Source organism: Chamaea fasciata, unplaced genomic scaffold (genome assembly GCF_029207755.1).
Source record: "Chamaea fasciata isolate MVZ Bird 193981 ecotype frontalis unplaced genomic scaffold, bChaFas1.0.hap1 SCAF_1, whole genome shotgun sequence".
NCBI lineage: Eukaryota > Metazoa > Chordata > Aves > Passeriformes > Sylviidae > Chamaea > Chamaea fasciata.
The window spans coordinates 50,742,460-50,761,342 of NW_027094086.1; the positions used below are offsets into that span (position 1 = coordinate 50,742,460).

Genomic DNA, 18,883 nt, shown 5'->3' on the forward strand with positions numbered 1-18,883 from the left:
CTGCCAGTTATCCTGATTTCATTTCGGTAACCACCCTCACAAGCCATTTGTCACCAGCTGTGAGTCAACACAGAGGTAAAGTATTGTGCATTTTTCTAATTCTGCATCTCGTTCAGATTTTTTGCTATTTTGAAAGTAAAATTAAATGAATAAGTATTCCATTTGTCTAATTCCAATGCTAATTTTCTCATTAAGATAAAATGGAAAGTAAACATTAGTATTTTATTCAATTTCTGTAATAGGTGTTAGCTACACTGTTAAGGGCCAGACAGAAAATTCTTCCCTTGGGCTAATATTTGTTTTATTGCTTCTCTTCTCTGGTGACTAAGTTTGGAAAATGCAGGAAAAAACAGTTTATGCTGAAGTGCAGCAAGTAGTGAAGCAAGAAATATTTCAAGAAAATATGACACCAATGCTCAGATGTATCACACATCACACATGGGTGTTAGAATACCACTCTGCTCTTCCATCTTTCTCTCGCACTTGCAGTCCCTGCCTTTCCCTACCTCTGCATGCACACTCACAGACATATTCAATTGCTGCATAACAAAAGCAATGACAAGAAGCAGAAGTAATTGCCACGCTTCTGCAAAAGGATTTTTTAAAAATATCGTGCATGTCTTTTATGTCCATACATACACACATAGGTGGGTTCACTCTTAACACTGTCTTTTTTTTTGCCTCAAGTTTTTGATGTCTTCTGATTGGACTCTTTCCCCTTTCAAAAATCAAGTCCTTCTATATCTAGTGTTTGCATTGAGATACAAATCAGTCATCTCTCATTTTTTCTTAAAACAGGCTAACTAGAAATAAAAAACTCCACAGATATTTCTGCAGCTAAATAATAACAAATAAATTTGCATCTTGTAAAATTAAAATTTGAACACCACTAGTCAAAGTTAATTGCTAAGGAAATGTTGCTTTAGACTCTTCTACTCCAAAAAGCACTCTCATATTTTCAGTCTGAAGCAGGTCTGAATTTGAAAGAACAGTAAAGAAAGGAGGAGAAAAAAACATTCCACACAACAGACACAGTAATTTTCATCATTGCAATCATTTGAACTGATTTAGCAGGAAGCAAAAATCATGGCTTGTATCTGTAGAGTCCTTGGCATATCTTAAAATCTATCCAAAAAAACAAGTTGATAACCACTGGACATGTATACTTATGATTTTTACCTTGACTAGCAGAACAGAAGATTTGTCATGCAATGAAGAACAGATATGGACTTTAATGATACTGACAACCTGAAACAAGAAGAATTTTACTTTAATGTAATTGATTTAAGTGCAATTACCCTGATAATTTGTTGTTGCTGTTGTTAAAATAAAAAAATTTCTATTTGTTTCATATTATAAATAACACACAGACTCAGAATCCCCTGTGTGCAAGATTTAGGCACATAGTAGATGCTAGGCTAAAGCTTGGATGTTGGGATTGCACAGTGAAATTGTTTACACTATATATTTTCTGCTGATACCTCTATAAGAGTTCCTGATGCATTACAAATGTTGCTGTTGGAAAGAGGAATAGTCTACTGATCAGATCCCAAGAGATTCATAGAACTTGCTCTATTTTAATGAGAGTCAGTGGGATGCAGGTAGCCTGCAAATGCTTATTATCACTCAGGCTGTGTAACAAATTGAAGACAAGATACAACAAGAAATGCTGACTAATGCTGGCAAAAAGGAAGATGAAAAGCAGAACAAAATATTTCCCTGGAGGCAGTAAAATAGGTATGGGAAAATCTGTGTCAGTGTCTAGGACTGGAGCCTGCTACCTGTCCAGTGGAACGATCAGAAAGGCAGCTGAACTTTGTGTTAAAGGACTTCCTGTGTGGAAATGAAACCAGTGGGTGATATTTCAGACAGCAAGGCCAACATGGGAAAGTCAGAGGTCCTTATGCTCTATCTGTTCTTGCTTCCAAAATCGTCCCGTAGGTGGTAGGCAGCTGGAAGTGAGTTTCAGCAGTCCGAAACTATTCTCACTCATTATTGAGAGCTGGAGAACTGTGAAGTAAGGAGTTCAGCTGCATTATCTCTTCTCACCCTCCACAGACCTGCTATGTTTTCAGCTTTGTTGGTCCCAAGAGTGGTGACTGGCACTGAATACACTAGTGGCACAGCCTGGCCTCAGGAGGACCTGTAGGCTGAAATTGTGTCCCCTGTTAAACAAGCCACCACTGAGATCAAGTGGCTGAATACGGGACACAGAACTGGGCAGGAGCTGTTATGGTGGGTAAAGACTTGCCCAGAGCTATCCAAGCATTTCTCCAAGGCATGTGGAGAGGTCATTTCATTCGAAAAAGCACTCAGGAGAGGAGTTCCTCTTGTCCTTGCTATGGCTATCATAGAAATCATTAGGAATGTTGAGAATTATTCTCTTTCCTAACCTTTCTGTCCAGTGCTTCCCTGTATTTATACATTTCATTAATGAAAGCTTGCCTTTCTGCCTTCCCTTCTATTTCATAAGGGGTTTTGCAGTTCTGTATTTCCAAGACATCTGAATGACAGCTGAAGTAACGTGCATTTTCCCAAGTCTCTGTCACATCACCTTATGTGGACACTATTTCAGTATGAGATGGTGCCTATATTTATCTCATCTTTCATGTAAAGATGAGATCTCTAGAGCTGTAATTTTTCTGTCAGAACTGCTGGGCTGCTTCTGTTTCTTTTGGGTTTGTTTTTGATGTAGTGACCAAAATTCTGTATAGATTACTCATTTCAAAAATATGCCAATGATTTCTGTAATGGTGCTGCCTTTACCGCTTTCTGTGCTTCTCTTTATGCAACTCAGTAACAGCTTAATAATACAGCCTAGTATTCTCTCCAACAAATCTCTGAAGATACAAAGACATGCTGTTAGAGATTTTCAGCAATTTTTTGAAAACACTTTTTCATTTCAACTAATCAAGTTCAAAATTGCTCCCCAGCATCCGCTGAATTAGACATGTTCAAATGGAGTTTCCCTGGCCATTTAGTCAGAGTTCATTTATTAATCTGGTAGAACCAACTGGCAAAGAGCACAGTTTTCCTTGTTGCTCAGTTATCTGTCTCATGTCTACAGGAGGAGCCAGGAGTCTGAGGTTACAGCCTTACAAGATACTTAAACCCTGAATAATTTGTCATGCTCACCTATAAAGCCATTCAGTTTTTCTCTTCTGTTAGAAGTTCTTGCCTTAATTGCAGAGAATAACATGATTGATAAACCAGAGAAAGACTAAATATTCTGATATTCAACATGGAAAAGTCTGGACAAATACATGCCTTAAAATGCCATCAACTATCAATGTGTATATTAAAATTCACTTCCTTCTAGATAGGAAACAACATGCACTTTTAACAATTACTTGCATTAATACTGTTTTATTGACTGTTTAGATTCATGAATAAAACTGAGGTTCTTGGAGAATGCTTATGAATATGCTATCTCCTCCTTCAGCATTTGTTGCAGAAGAATGTCTACAGTCACATTTCATAACACTTAGGCCTTTTGGAAACTTCTCCATAAAACTCACAATATAAGAAAGGAAGAAACACTGATCCTTTTTGAAGTTTTATCATGGACTTCAATTAATTCAGGATTCACTTCTTATGCGACTGCCATTCAAGAAACAGAAAGTAACTTCCTCAGGCAGATTCACGTGAAAACAAGAAAACATTAAATTTCCCAACAGGCTTTCTTTATGTTTATTGTTATAGATTTGGCTAGTTTGTACTATGGATAGAATCCACCAGTTGCTCACAATACCATATTTCTTCTGTTAGTTTATTAAAAAAATACATAGTTGTAGGTCCATATCTCCAAAATTATATAGCAGGGCTAATTTGGTTAAAAAAAAACATTTAAACAAGTTAAAGAACTACACAAATTTGTGTTTCAGAACCTCGCTCAAATCAAAGCTAGTCTTGCTGTAGAGCTTGTCAGCCATCTCCATGCCTACCCTGAAGTCCCTTTAAAAATCCTAGAACAGTGATGTACAATGTTCAAAAGGCCACAGTTCTACATATACCCTCACACTTCAGTTTTGTGTCATCAGAGGAGACTTTGAATGCGAACAGATTTTTGTGAAGCAGCTATCTTTCAAAGAATATTTAATTTCCCATTTCATTTAATGTCTCTATTTTAACAGAAGCTTAAAGTACTAATGTTACTCTTCAAAGATGGCTTGGCTGTTATTCATGACACATTTCCTATAAGCTTTATCAAAAAAAAAAAAAATTAGCACAGCTACAGCTTGTCAATACATCTGGCACAAAACACGGATACTTGGGATTACTGGGCTTTTTGGCAGCAACCTCCCAGTAACACCATAGACTGGTTTGGTAGCCCTGTGATTATCACACCATGATACCTGTTAGCCCATTTTTCTACTTAGCAGGTCAGCAACTGGTGAAAATACTACAGACAATATTTTTCCAGAATGCAGTTGGCTGAAAAGATGGGTTCATTGAGCTAAAAGCTCGTAACAATTTTTTCTTGGCCAAAAAGCAATTAATGCTGCTTTGTAAAGAAAGAGAAGAGCGGAGAACTGTGCAGCCTGTGCATTTTCCAGAGGAAGTTGTTTAGTGCTGGAGGGTCAGCACTGGCCCATATTTTGTAATACCGTGGTAGTATTGATACCAGTGAACTCTTCTTCCCACAGTTCAGCATTCACAAACAAAGTTTTGTTTGAAGAGACAGACCTTAGTCTGACTCTCCGTGATTTAATGCAAGCTTGTTGCATACAGACTAGGATGTTTCTTTGAAGTTCACACACTGGACCCACATACACTTCTCCCATTTACCCTCATGTTTTCACATATGCCAGCAAGACTGACAGTACTTGAGCTAAATGCATGTCTTCCCCGCATGTGCAGAAACACGTGGAGCACACACAGCACCTTTCATGTGCACCTGTAACTAAGAGCTCATGGGAAGAGCCTGACAAACACTTAAGTATATGCTTGAAAATCAGTCTACTTTTCTCCAGGTTTATTCTACCTTTTTCCTGAGTTCCAAATAAAAACCCTTTAGAAATTCCACTGTGACAGTAGAACCCCTTTATTTTTTATCTGCAAAACTGCTCCTTTTAATCTTAGAGCTGTGATTGTGGGTGCCAGACTGTGTTCATTTTCTGTAGAAGGTTTGTGCTTTCTTTGAAAGTATTTTTTTCTTTTTTTTGTCTGTAAAATGAAATGCCGTGTTACACTGTAAGATGAATGAATTCTGATTACCGTATTTATATCAAAGTTATCTACAATTGCTTCTTCAGAGATTTAACTGCAGATATTATAACACTTTTAACAACCAATTGGACCCTTTGCAAGCATAATCTTTCCTTCACAGACCTGAGAGAACTGGAACAGGATCTCCCAAAATGGTTGACATTTATGCAGTTTTAGTTGGTATTTTAGATGTATTAGTCTTAACCTCACAATAATAGTTGTTGGAAGGGGCCTTGGGACGTCTCTTGTTCAAAGCAGGATTAGCTGGAAGATCCAACAAAACTGCCCAGGGCTTTGACCAATTAGGTAATAAAAATCTCCAAGGACAAAGACAGCACAGCCTCCCTGGGCAGCCTGTACCCATGTCTGACTGCCCTCAGGCCAAAATCTTTCCTTAAATCCAGTCTGAACCCCTCTAGTTCCCATTTATGCCTGTTGTCTTTCATCCGCATACCATGTGCCTCTTTGATGACCTTGCTTTTGTTCTCTGGGTCACCCGGTGTGTACCAGGAGCTGTTCCTACTTTGTGTGCCCCCAAAATCTTCTTAGCTCCTGGCTGAACCAGCCCCTCAACCTCATGCTACAGGACAAGTTCTCCAGTTCCAACCATCCTGATGGCACTCCATGAAGACTGTGATAGCTCAGCTTGTGTACAAGGACACAGGAGAAGAAAGTGTCACATCTGCTTCCCACCCCTCATCCATCCAGACTTTCATTGCATCATCAAGGGGAGTCAGGCTGCTCAGCTGGCACCCACCCTCAGCAGAGCCATGGATTCTCCTCCTCATCTTCTTCTTCTCCTTCAGCTGTCCAGACCTCATTCACAATTAGTGTTTCTGACAACTTTTATGAAAACTAAAGAAAATTAGGAAGTTAGAAAACTTTATTCAACATTTTTTTCAAGGGAAAATAATTAAATATAGTGCACTCTGTGTGCAGATCTATTTAAATATTTTTCATTAAATGAAACATCTAAAACCAGAAATTCTCTAAAGTAAGAGAGTATAATTCATATAGATTCACTAGAGGAAGTTTTAATCTAAAATGAAAAATGTTTGAACCATATCTCACCTTAATAGTTCTTTCCTGGTCTGAAAATCTACTCTCTATTTCAGCATATTAAAGCTTTATTTATTATGCTTATTGGTATTATGCTTCAGAAATAGTTGTTGAAAATGAAATATAGTCTTAATTCTGTAGACAGTTGATAAAGATATTACTCAAATGGATTACAGAGTTTCAATAATTGATGAAAAATAATTTATGTAAAAGGATTGAGTTAAATAGGGTTTCAATGCAATACATGGGAAAATTAGTCACACTAGGAGTTTTCACATATATTACATTGTCTTGCATTTCTGACCTCAGTTGTTCTTGATGTTACATGCCATGTTGTGAACATCTAGATGTAGTTTAGTAATTGGATACTTTTTTTTGCCCACAGTAATTTCATCAGAAAGCTGTAGGTACAGAAAACCTTTTAATGTTATTTACAAAATTGCATTTTCCTGGAAAAGCAATATTTATAACAGTAGAATATTCAAATAGATAATCAGTTAACTGACTCATGCCTTCATAATCCTCCCTGCTTCTCCTGGCTGTGTTCTTCCTTCCTCTTCTGCCTTTTCACCATACATCGTCACCCCTTACTCAGTCCAGTCACAACAAGGCCAAATTACGTTTTCAGAATTCTTAAAATTATATTCCAGAGTACATGCTCTTTTGCTTCCCAGTTGCTTTTCACGTCCTGATTTCTAATGAACGTCACTGAGGCCACGAGCATGAAATCCAGTTTATCCACGTCCAGAATGGCAAATAGTCAGTAAACCAAAGTTGATTGCAAAGTATAACCTAATTTTTACGACAAAAAGAAGCACTTCAGTAGGGGAAAAAAAATCCATGAAATTTGGAATAAAAAATGTCCCCAAGGATTTACAAAAAAAAAAAAAAAAATAGACTTCAAAAATAACATGTAGAGGTCTCCAGCAGCAGGAATGATCTAATGTTGCAGTGAAGTATATAAATTAAGAAGCAATTTCAGAAGTTACTAAAACTCAGGTTTTCCCTTTTCCAAGTGACTGTCCTTAACAACAGGTTGATACCTTGCTCTGACCCTAATCAGGTTGTATTCATGGTCAAGTGAATCAACTGTGATAATTAGAGCATATTTCTCAGTAAGTGAAGATTCACATCTTCTTAGAGTAGACTCCTCCATAGTTTCATAACATTCTGAATAATCAAATTTCAGCTCTGCTTATGGTTGTAGCAGCTGCTGATCTGGTTGGCTATTCAGCATTCAAAGTTTAGCTGGAAAGATAAAAAGAAAGTTATGTATTAAGTTAGAGAGACTAAATAAAAGTAGAATTATTAAATATTTGCAGTCTACATAATGCTTATCTTGTGTAAATAACATGAGTCACAGATCTGATTTTATTGCAGGCTCTTCAATAAAATGTATCATATCTAATTAGAAACATTTAACTAGCATAATATCTTCTCATGTGTATCTTCAGGCCATGTGTGTTTGAATAAATTACCTCAAATCAGCCTTAGATTTGGTATCTATTTGCAAAGAATGATTGTTGTTGACTAATAAACAACTGTCTGGGTGCTATATAAAATGGAAATGTTTTATATTACCTGTCAAATATGGAAAACCTGAAAAAGATGAGAAATTTTGCATCACACATCTTGTGACAAAATCTTATTGGTGTCAAAAGGAGCTCCATGTATCTCTTGTATTTAGAAGTCCAAAATTGGAGACAGCATCTGCGTACAGCCTCACTAGGGTTGAGGAGAGGGTCAGGATCACCTTTCTCAATCATCATTAGAAAGAAATGAAAAAAGAAAGATGAAGAAAATGTAAAATAATTTTATTTTTAAAATTCCCACATTTTACTAACAGAGCTTAAAAAATTAGGACAGTTATTTCACCAAGCTCTTTAAAATTCTAAAAATAGTTTTAATAGCCTAAAATTGTGCAGACTTTAGAATAAGATTAGATAATCAAAGAGAATGATTTCTTCTCAAGGCAAATAATCCCCCTAATGGATAGACTGTAACTCAAGAAAAGTGAGTGTGCAATGATGACAGTATAAAATCAAATAATTTAATTGCTTATAGGTGTCATCTTATAACGAGTTTTTTGTTGTTGTTGAATGGAAAAAAATCTGGAAATCTGTTTTTTTTAAGTATGAACTCCAAAATAAACTCAGCTACTTCCATTACAAGTAAGATTTTTAATAGAGTTCAACCCTTTAGGCAGGATATTTTAAAAAATGGAATCTTGAATGCCTGTGGGATGAGAAATGAAGTTATAAAAAACAGTGATTGTTAGAAGTTCTGGGTAATGGGCTCAGAATTTCTCTAGTTACTTGATTCTGTCTCTGTAATGAAGGGATGTTTTAGTTGTGTCAACAGGGATGGAGACGAGAAAGTAAGGAATTTACTTACAAACTGCTCAGTTTGCAGCAGCTTCAAGCTTTGCAGCAGTTTCAAGATGACCATGGAAACTGGAGAAATTTCAAAATATGCTGAAAGATGCAGGAACTGGAAAACAACATTTCTAATAAGTACATAAGGACTTTGCTTCATTCAGATGCCCAAGACCACAAAGAATTTGATCACTGTGTTTAAGTACAGGAACACATACGAGGTCTTTTTACAGGTCTGATGAGCTGATGAGAAAGCCCAGCTGTTTCTACTTGAAGCTATGGAAACTCATCTGGTGTAATAATTATCCAGCGTTAGCATGGAAAGTGGTGAACAGGTCATCACCAAAAATTCTTGGCTTGCAACAGCACAGTTTTTAGATGAATTTTAAAGGTGCTCTTTATTTGGGCATAGAAGCCTGAATGAGCACACATTTTCCGACCTCTGTGTAAAAAATGTGGCGGGCAAGAGGTGAGACCAGCAGTAAACCTGGTCTACTGGGGCTTGAAATGTGGGGCTCTGAGTTCATATGTGCACCCAATTCCTTTGGAGCTCCTAACCTCCCCCTGACACTGGCAGGCTTCTGTTGAAACAAGTATTATAACTAAACGTCAAGTTCCAAAGTTTCATTCAGCATCTTGCCAAAACTAAACTGGAATTTTGTCCCACAGCATCACTTCCGTTTCGCTTGATTTTTTTATTAGCTCTTTCTTGAAGCATCAGATAAGCTGGCCACCTCGAAAACAGGCTAAGGTGGATGGCCACTGGTTTGAGATAGCACAAAGAATTCATACAACATTTGCCATTTCCTGCACTGCTTGCCATCTGCTTCAATCTTTTTACTTTAATTGAACATTTAATGTGTGTTTCTGCTTACAGTGTTTACTTAGCTATTCACACATTTATTATACCAAGAAAATACCATTTTTGCTGCTGTAGTTCAAAACATCTTTCTCAGTACTTCCTGTGTTTTGGCTGCTTTTTCTTCTTCCTGCTGCTTTTGATTCTGTACAATGTAGAAAGGCCTTGAGGCTACCCTAAAACTCTGTTCCTATCAAGTAGAATTTTTCAGTTTTCTTAACTTTTTGCTCTGATTAACTGCATTGATTGCACCAATTATTCATTGACTTTGGCTCTAACTCATTTTCTTTCCCCATGAGCATGGGATCGTGTAGATTCTATTCATAAGAGAATTCTGGAGCATAGTTATCATGTTAGTGGCTAAGACATACCAGCTAGTGTGCCATTGTGATTTTATTTATCTTCACTGAAAAAAATGCTAAAAATATTTTCACTTTAAAGATATGTATAGGCAATGCAAGCATATGTATTTTTGTGACAAGTGTGGATGCAGTGAAGTGGTTAAATTGATAGATGTGCTTGTTATACCAGTGTTTTCTTAGATTTTTGCTCACTTTTATAATCTAGATCCTATTTTGCCTGTTTCTTCTTCATATCACTTGAGATACAAATCAGTATAACCTTTTAAAGTAGTTGGAATTTCTTTTCTGACTCATTACTCAATGATATTTAAATATTTATAACTCAAAGAAAAGAACTCAACAAAATAAAAAAAACTTGCCTGCTTGTGTGATGCTGCAGTTGCAGAAATAGAAATTAAATATTGCTTGATTGTAGGAAAAAAGGTATATCTATAGTCCTCATGGCAAATTGTTGCAGCTTTTTTCAGGAAGCAAGAAACTAGAGGTAAAGCTGGTATTAAATAGTTCCTCATCCAAAGTCCTTGAACATAGAGGAAATCTGAAAATCTGTCAAAAAAGAGAGGCATTGGGTGAGCTCTTATACACTCCACAATCTCCATTTTAAAGCTCATTTCAAAAGCCTAATCCCAGAGCTACTGAGCTTTGTGACACAATTGCTGATGATTAGGCCCAGCGATGGACAGCTGTGACTGTCTAAAAGTGTATCTTATGCTCCCCTTTGTCAGTGGTTGCACAGAGGGAAGAGGGAGCATCTGTTTTGAGGGCTGCTGTACCAGTGCAGTTCATGAAATGCAATTTCATTGCAGGAATATACCCGTGCATGCTAAATAAGTCCTGTCTACAACACGTGGATATTTGGATCCCATGGCACTAAAATTTTGAATATCATTGAGGGACAAGGCTGTTATTCCTCATCAAAGCATTGATTGAAATCTGCATGATTTCTTTTCCAGAAAACTGAGAGTTAGCTGAAGAGCTGAATAGCAGCTTTTGAAAATATCTTCTGAGGATATTTTTCTGACGAGCATGTACTGCAGTGCCTTTTTGTCGTCTAATTAGATATGTCCTTCCCTTCTGCCAAAAGAAAAGTCATTTATCAGGCAGTAAAAGAGATTTGACTTACCTCACCTACTGTTACAAAATTATTACATCAGCTCAATGCTTCTGTCCTAAAGCCACCTCATAGTCTCTAGTCAGCTTTTGAATCATGGAGTTAGGTCAATGCTCAATATAACAATGTGAATGAATTTTAAATGAAAGGAGATTCCACTGCTGAGGAAGTCATTCCCTGAACAGTGGGACATTTGGGAGACTCATTTTTTAGTACTATCCTTTTTTCATTGAATTCTTGTTGCATTACACTTGATAAGTTGCCTTGCACATGAAATTTGGTACTTGAGAAAAAAAGAAAAGAACACCAGTCAACAAGAATGCGTGGTTTAAAAATATTCTGTCTTGGTAATGGCTGATTGGCCACCACTTCCTTAAACTTATGTAAGGTCTTTTTTTCAGGAGAACTGACATTTCGTTCAAAAAAACCTGGTGAGAAAAGGCAGGTATTGGAGCAGTAACTGAAAACAGAAGGCCAATACTGTGTTTGAGCAATTGAGGTTTTTACATCAGGAAAAGTGGATTCTTTAGTAGGAAGATGACATCAGAGCATTAGTCACTGCAATTGATACTAACCTATGCAACAAGAATGTGTTTGACCAAAACTATCTTCCATTCAGATTCTCAAAGGTGTTGAATCACCTAAATATGCAGAAAGTAGGCATTTTTCTTAAGACTTTTCAGAAACCACCAATATTAAGCACAAGGTAATAGAAGAGGAACAAAAAAATGCCTCTGGGTACCCTTTGTGTAAGTAGGGCACAGCTGCAGCCCTATAATATCCTTATGATGTAACTCTTTGAGGAATTGCCATGAGCTCTCCACAGTACAAAGATATACCAAGTAAGTTCAGAAGCTCTGCAGAAGTAAAACTCTAATACCATATTCACTCACAGGAGGAAAGAGCAAGTGTTATTTCATTATCCTTTTATTTGACATTCATTTTCTTCCATCAGTAAAAAATTCTTCATAATGGTGACTACTAGTTCTTGCTTCTTAATAAAGCATGAAGGATATTTCATTGGATTTTATAATTAAATGTTTCTTCAAATACATTCATAAGAGGCCAGTGCTATTTAACCAAGTAGATCATAATAACCATCACCAATTACAGCAGCGCTCCTCACACCATCCCCCACTTCTCTGATGAAACTGCAAACAACTCCAGCATGAGGTTTGGGGAACTTTTTTCAAAGCCCAAAAGCTTTCTGTTATTACATGTGACCCTCGTAAGGGCAAGATTTTTTTATTCTTATTACTTTGTTTTTCACTTTTGAACTACCTAACTGTTATACAGTTGCGACCTACAAAAATTAAGTCATACAGAATAGCCCCACGCAGTCCTGGCTGTTTTCTGACCATTAATGCCAGAGCTGCTTCCAACACTTGACCAAGCTTGGCTTCACACTTGGCTTCACAGCAGTGTGTGTTACAGCTGATGAGAACAAACAGCATTGTCCAATTTACAGCTGGATAGTCTGATTCTAGTCTGATTCTAGCCTGATTTCAGTATAATTTCAGAATTTAATGTGGTCTGACATGAGCACAAGCCAGGACACAGTTTCAACTCTCTTAGCTTAGTGGCAATGCAAATGTGATAGTGACAAGACCAGTGATTTGTATTAACAAGATAAAAATTTCCACTAGTGACTGCTTTTCATTCTCTTCATCATTAGTGGACCATCTGTGACATGTGATACTTGTTGCAGGTAAAGCAAGGGACCAGCTTGTCTGTCCAGTGTTGGATGCTGGAGGTAACTGCAAGGTAGAGCGGACAGCAAAGGATGGCCAGGGCCATTCTAGCTGGCTTACCTATAGCTTTCCATCAAGGCAGCTCTTGGGTTTAAACAGGCAAGTTCAACACTGAGGTCTCTCTAAGTTTCAAGTATAATCCCTATGTAGCTTTAAAGAGATTGGTGAAAAAGTATTTTCAATTTATTGAGCTCTTTAGGTTTTCAATGCAGAAGCTGTCATTGTAAATAATTAAAGTAAATGCTTGAATGACTATCCAGGAGAAGATGACACCAAGTACTACTGTACATTCATGCTGCCACCAGCTACTGTGGTCATACTACATTCTCACAAACACACCTCAAAGGGCTTACTCCCAGAGCTCAAAGACTCCTCTGAAATAATTTCCAAGCATCCATTTCAGCCAGAATATCCATGACTTTAGGCCTCAGAAAAGGAATATGTTTGACAATAATAGTAGCTTATAAGCTTTTGAAGACCCAGATGATGTAACTGAGAAGATATGCTAAGAAGATGTTACAGTGATGTAGATAGTTTTGAAAATTTCTGAGGGTCTGTACACTTCCTAGAGTTCAGGTATCAAATCCCATCAAAAAATGGACTTTGTTGAAAGGTAGCAGCAGTTCCCAATTGCCTCTGATGGAAAAAATTCAGGCAATGTATCTCTGATAGTGTTTCCTTCACTTGTTGCTATTTTATCCTATTTACAAGGACAGACCGCAGAAGTTCTTAATTCTTTCAACACTGTCAATATCTGCATCAATTGCAGATGACCATTGTTGTACAGACTTTTCATGCACTACATACGTAAAGATTCTTTGCTTAAACAAAATTTCTTGGACTTCTGATTCATTGACTTATGTTCGTAGAAATGCATTAGAGTTATCAATTGCTAGGACCTGTAGTTCCAGTGTTGTTGTATTCCTTTCATAGACTCAAGAGGACTTTTCCACAGGGGGGAAAAGTTTAAAGCAGCAATCAAGATCTCAAAGCCCAATCTCATTTATCAGTACCATTTAAAAGACAAGGCTGGATTTGCCTCTCTGTAAAAGGGCGAATTTGACTAGCCTCATGGAGCCCATAAGGGAAAAAGAAAAAAAGTTAGGACAAACATAAAAGTAGGACAATACAGCAAAACAAAACAACAAGCAAAAAAAATATATATATAATAAACATAGAGTAAAGAGTCCTCTCACCACAATTATCCCAGGGCTGCTTTAAGGTCCTGCCCAGAGAGTCTTCACTTTTGTTTCCTTTTGCTGTGTCTGAGGCACTCAGTCTTTGCAGAATTTTGGTACCCAGCACACCACCTTTTCACATTTTAGTACAACCTTCATCTCCTTTACTCCTGTTGCCAGATGAACAGACGATCAGCACTGACATTAGGAACAAATTGAAGCAATTTATTACCTGAGAGCTGCATACCGCTAAGAGAATACCAAACATTTATGAATGTGTCTACTCTGCTATAAATCCCAATGTGAGGAATACAGTTTAGGAAATGATCAGTAGACACACTTTTAGCACACCAGTCTTATGGTATAAAGTACCATGCTCACAACTGTATGTATGCTCTAATTTACACTCACTACCACAGTCAACATGTAAGGAATACTGACAAAACACTACATTTCTTTCTAACATTTTACATCTGCCAGCACTCTGCATGTAAACACCAGACCACCGAAGTAGCTCTTTTTACAATATACAACTGCAGGGGGGCTCAGAAATTCTCTGTTTATCTAGGAAGCTTTGAAATGAATCCTGCTTGTTAAGTCTTGTTCTTGTCAGTGCTTGCCAACATAAAAGAATTTATTGCTAAGAAGCCAGGTGTGATGACAAACACTTGGGAGCTTGATGACCTTCATAATTAAAAGCTAAGAAAATGCTGCTCATTGTAAGGCCTATCATCAGAGGAAATACCTTTCGTTAGACAAACTGACATAAGGTTGAGAGTGCTGGTCAGTGTGATGTTCCCATCTCCTTAGGCTACAGTAAAGCAAAGATGTTCTTTTAAGTTGGGAGTGTTGAATAGCTAAGTAAGTTGTAATGCAATGCTGGCTTCAATAGAAAAGAGTCTTAGTCTGTGATGGACACAGTTATGTGAACAAATGGAAATGTAAATATTTCTGAATTTGCTCATATCTTGGTCATTACACATTAGTGGTTTTTAGTTACTCAGCTTGGAGAAATATTTAGACAATTTTCACAAAGATATGAAGGTACTTATTAGGTGGAAATTTTTGATGATGTTAAACTGGCTGTGATCTTCATGACCATAAAACAAAACCAAAAATAAATAACAACCAAAAATCCCAAACAAACAAGCAAAACAAAAAAACCCACTGAAAACCCAACCCTACTACCACTAGATGGCATTGATTCAGCATCCAAACTTAGACACTTAATTCAGCTTTTCCACAATTAAAGCTCATCCTAGTGAAAGCTTTAATATTAAAAGCTCTCATAGTCAATGTTCTTCACTTTCCTTAATGTGTGTATTATCCGTCCCATAATTCTATTATCTATCTATCTGTCTATCTATCTATCCACATATTAACATTGGCATGCATGGTCAAACTGCATCATTGATGGATATCAGAGAAAATTTTCATTTGATGCTATTCCACCACTGCTACCACCTGCAGAGTAGTGTGAAACCTCTGAGATTGTCAGTTTACACCAAAATCCAGCACAATGTGCAATGAACTTTGACAGCAACTGCAGGATGTTGGAGTTGTGTTGTTTTGGTATCAGTAACTCCAAGAGCTCCTGTTCTGGCTTGCCTTACTCAACCTCAGATTTTTACAACCACCTGCTTCAATCACTGAAGAATTATACTTTTCATGGGCTTGAGGAGACTCCTCTTTCTCTCTAGACAAGAAGCCAGTACTGGGGATTTAGTCCCTGTCTTTCCCATCTTTCCCATTGTTATTCTGGAGGCATGTATCAGGTCTTCCCACTGCTTCCTGTATGAGCTCTGATGTGAAGTAGGAAGTTGTTCTGGTTTTGCTCATTCTGTGTCAGTTACTTAAGAAGTGGAAGCACATTGTCTGCTGCCTGCACCATTCCTGGTGTCATTTTTGGTACTTGATTAACCAAAAGGAGTAGGGTAGTGGGAAAGGGAATGGTGACATTTTTCTTCCGGCTGACTTTTCTTCCTACCCTGAGAGGATACCCATTGTGAAGACAGGCCTTCCTGTGGGATGATGGTGCATATATGACTAACTGGACACAAATATTCCCCATATCATCTGAATTTCAGATCCCTGCTGTAGCCTGTAGAGGTTGCATGCCAGATGTCCACACACAAATGCACATGGCACAACTCAATCTACCATCTGTGGTTACGGCGATGCTGTCCTGTCAAACCTCTGTGCCTTCTCTTGTCCTTCTCTGTGTGCTGGGATGTGCTTTGTCACCAGCCCTGGGGACACCAGACAGGACTTGGTCGGAATGGTCAGCCAGGGAAAATGTTGATAACAAGGAGCAACAGTGCACAGCGCAGGAGAAAGAAGGGGGAGCTGCGGCCAGGGCAGAGGAACTTACTTGTGTTCTGCTCCACTCAGAGCTGTCAGGAGAGGGGGAAACTGTGGGGAAAGGAAATGTGATTAGGTCTGTGTTGGCTGCTGCAGTCCTGGAAAATGATGCTAAGAGCTGGGAGTCAGGGCCTTCAAGAACCTCCTGCTAAGGAAACCTCTTCCACCTTTCACCATGAATTCAAAAGCTCCTGGCCTCTCCCTCTCCACCAAGACCCTCTCCTTTTCAGCTATCGGAAGAAATGATCTATCAGTTCTGTGACCAGGTTTTTGAGAGCAAGTGTGATTCTGAGTTATTCTAATAATACAAGCTTGTAGATATTTAGAGAATGCAGATGTACTCTTAGTCGTGACTTGGGCAGGAAGAAGAAATTCCTCTGAGATTGAATGCAACAAAAGACTAGGCCCACAAAAGAGCAAACATGCCTACTCAGCACCTCCAAGTCTGTATCCCACAAAGCCCTGCCAAAGTTCCTGGTTGTGGCTGGAGTAGTCAATTTTTTTCACAATAACTAGTATGAGTATTTCTGTAATTTAGGGATCAAAATAGCATTAAAGTTGCTGAAGCTCCAAAGTAATTTCTATGGGTTTAATAATCTGAGCACACAAATTTGCATGTTGGATCTGTTGGACCACATGATTTGAATGTGGGCAAGTGAATAACAGAAAGTTGGACAAAGCTGAACAAATTAACATCCACAGAGAGGCACCTAATCAGGCACCTAATGTGGCTGACATGCTGGAGGGAAGGGATGTCACCCAGAGGAACCTTGACAGGCTTGAGAGGGTGGGCTTCCACAAATCTCATGAAGTTCGACAAGGCCAAATTCAAGGTCCTGTGCTTGGGCTGGGGCAATCCAAAGCAATATAGGCTGGGAAAAGAATGGATTGAGACTTGCCTGGGGAAAAGGACTTGGACATTTGTGGACAAAAAGTTCAATGTGATTTACCAGTGTGGACTCCCAGCCTAGAAGGCCAATTGTATCCTGAGATACATCAAAAGGGTTATGACCAGCAAGTAAAGAGAGGTGATTCTTTCCCTCTACTTTGCCCTCGTGACACCCCGCCTGGTGTGCTGCATCAAGCTCTGGGGCTCTCAAAATTAGAAAGACAAGAATCTGCTAGAACAAGTTCAAAGGAGGGCCACTAAGTTGATCACAGGGCAAGAACACGTCTCCTATGAACACAGGCTGAGAGAGGTGGGGTTGTTCAGCCTGCAGAAGAGAAGGTTTCAAGGAGACCTCTTTTTCAGCACAGGAGGGCTGGAGAGGAGTTTTCCACAATGGGCATGTAGTTGTAGAACAAGGGGAATGGCCTTAAGATGAAGGAAGGTGCGTTAATATTGAATATACAGAAGACACTCTTTACTATAAGGGTGGTGATGCATTGGAAGAGATTGCTCAGAGGGGCTGTGGACCCCCCATCCCTGGAATCATTCAAGACAGGCTGGATGGGGCTCTGAGTAACCTGACCTAGTAGAAGGTTCCCTACCCATAGCAGGGGCATTGTATCTAGATGATCTTTTAGGCCCCTTCCAACCCTAACCATTTTATGATTCTGTGATGCTGTGCTCTTAAATCACCATCCGTGTTCTTCCCTGCAGACTTCCCAGACTGTTTCTGAACAACCAAGAATGTACTGAAACTTTGGAAATGCTAAGGGGCAAGGTAGTTAAAAAAAATTAAAAAAAAAATTAAAAAAAAAAAGGCTTGAAGGACCCAAACTGGTTTGTCTTTCTAAGACCACACTTATCAGTTGGTTCTAAAGAAAATGCGGGATGTAGGAGTCTGAAGGCAGGGCAGATAAACACCTGTATCCTGTAAACTTTAAGGAAACCAGAGCACCTTCCTGTAACAGGAGAAATTCAGTTTCAGGTCACTTTTCTGCTTGCAAGTACTTCATCCCCCATTTCCCTGCTCAAGGCCCCAGGTTTCTGGCACCGTTAGGTTTCTTTTGTGGTTTTGTGGCAGGTTGATCCTGGTTGGATGCCCAGTGTCCACCAATGCCACTCTATCACTTCCCTCCTCAGCTGGACAAGGGAGAGAAAATACAATGAAAGGATAGTGGATCGAGATAAGGACTAGGAGTCTTTTACGAGTTACCATTACAGGCAAAACACACTCTACCTGGGGAAATTAATTTAGTTTATTACTAATCAAATCAGGTAGGGTAATGAGAAAACAAACCTAATTCTTCCCCCCCTCCTCCTCCCCAGGCTCAACTTTGTTCTCTGTTTTCTCCCTCTTCTCCCCTCCAGTGGTGCATCACACATTGTCTCTGCTGCTCCTTCACCCTCAGGTTGAGGAGGACTCAGTCTTCCCCTGCTTCAGCATGGGTCCCTCCCATGGGAGACAGTCCTCTATCAGCTTCAGCAATGTGAGCCCTTCCCATGGGTTGCAATCCTTCAGGCACAGATGGCTCTGCTGTGGGTGCCCGCCAGAGTCCCAAGTCCCATCAACAAAGCTGCTCCAGTGTGGGTTCCTCTCTTCACAGGCCCACAGGTCCTGCAAAGATCCAGCTCCAGTGTGGGCTTCCCATGTAGTGACAGCGTCCTCCAGGCCTCTCCTGCTCCAGCATGGGGTCCTCTGGCTGTGGGTGGACCTCTGCTCCCCTGTGGAT

The 18,883-nt window shown here is 38.9% G+C and overlaps 1 long non-coding RNA gene across 1 annotated transcript; it reads right to left on the reverse strand.

The window, feature by feature from the left end:
* Positions 1-6,267: 6,267 nt before the first annotated feature.
* LOC136302161 (uncharacterized) lies at positions 6,268-8,818 on the reverse strand. The gene is made up of 3 exons (XR_010724009.1): positions 8,662-8,818; positions 7,849-8,020; positions 6,268-7,515 (listed from the first exon to the last, which is right to left on the reverse strand). It is a non-coding gene; the product is annotated as an uncharacterized lncRNA (long non-coding RNA).
* Between the last annotated feature and the right edge of the window lie 10,065 nt (positions 8,819-18,883).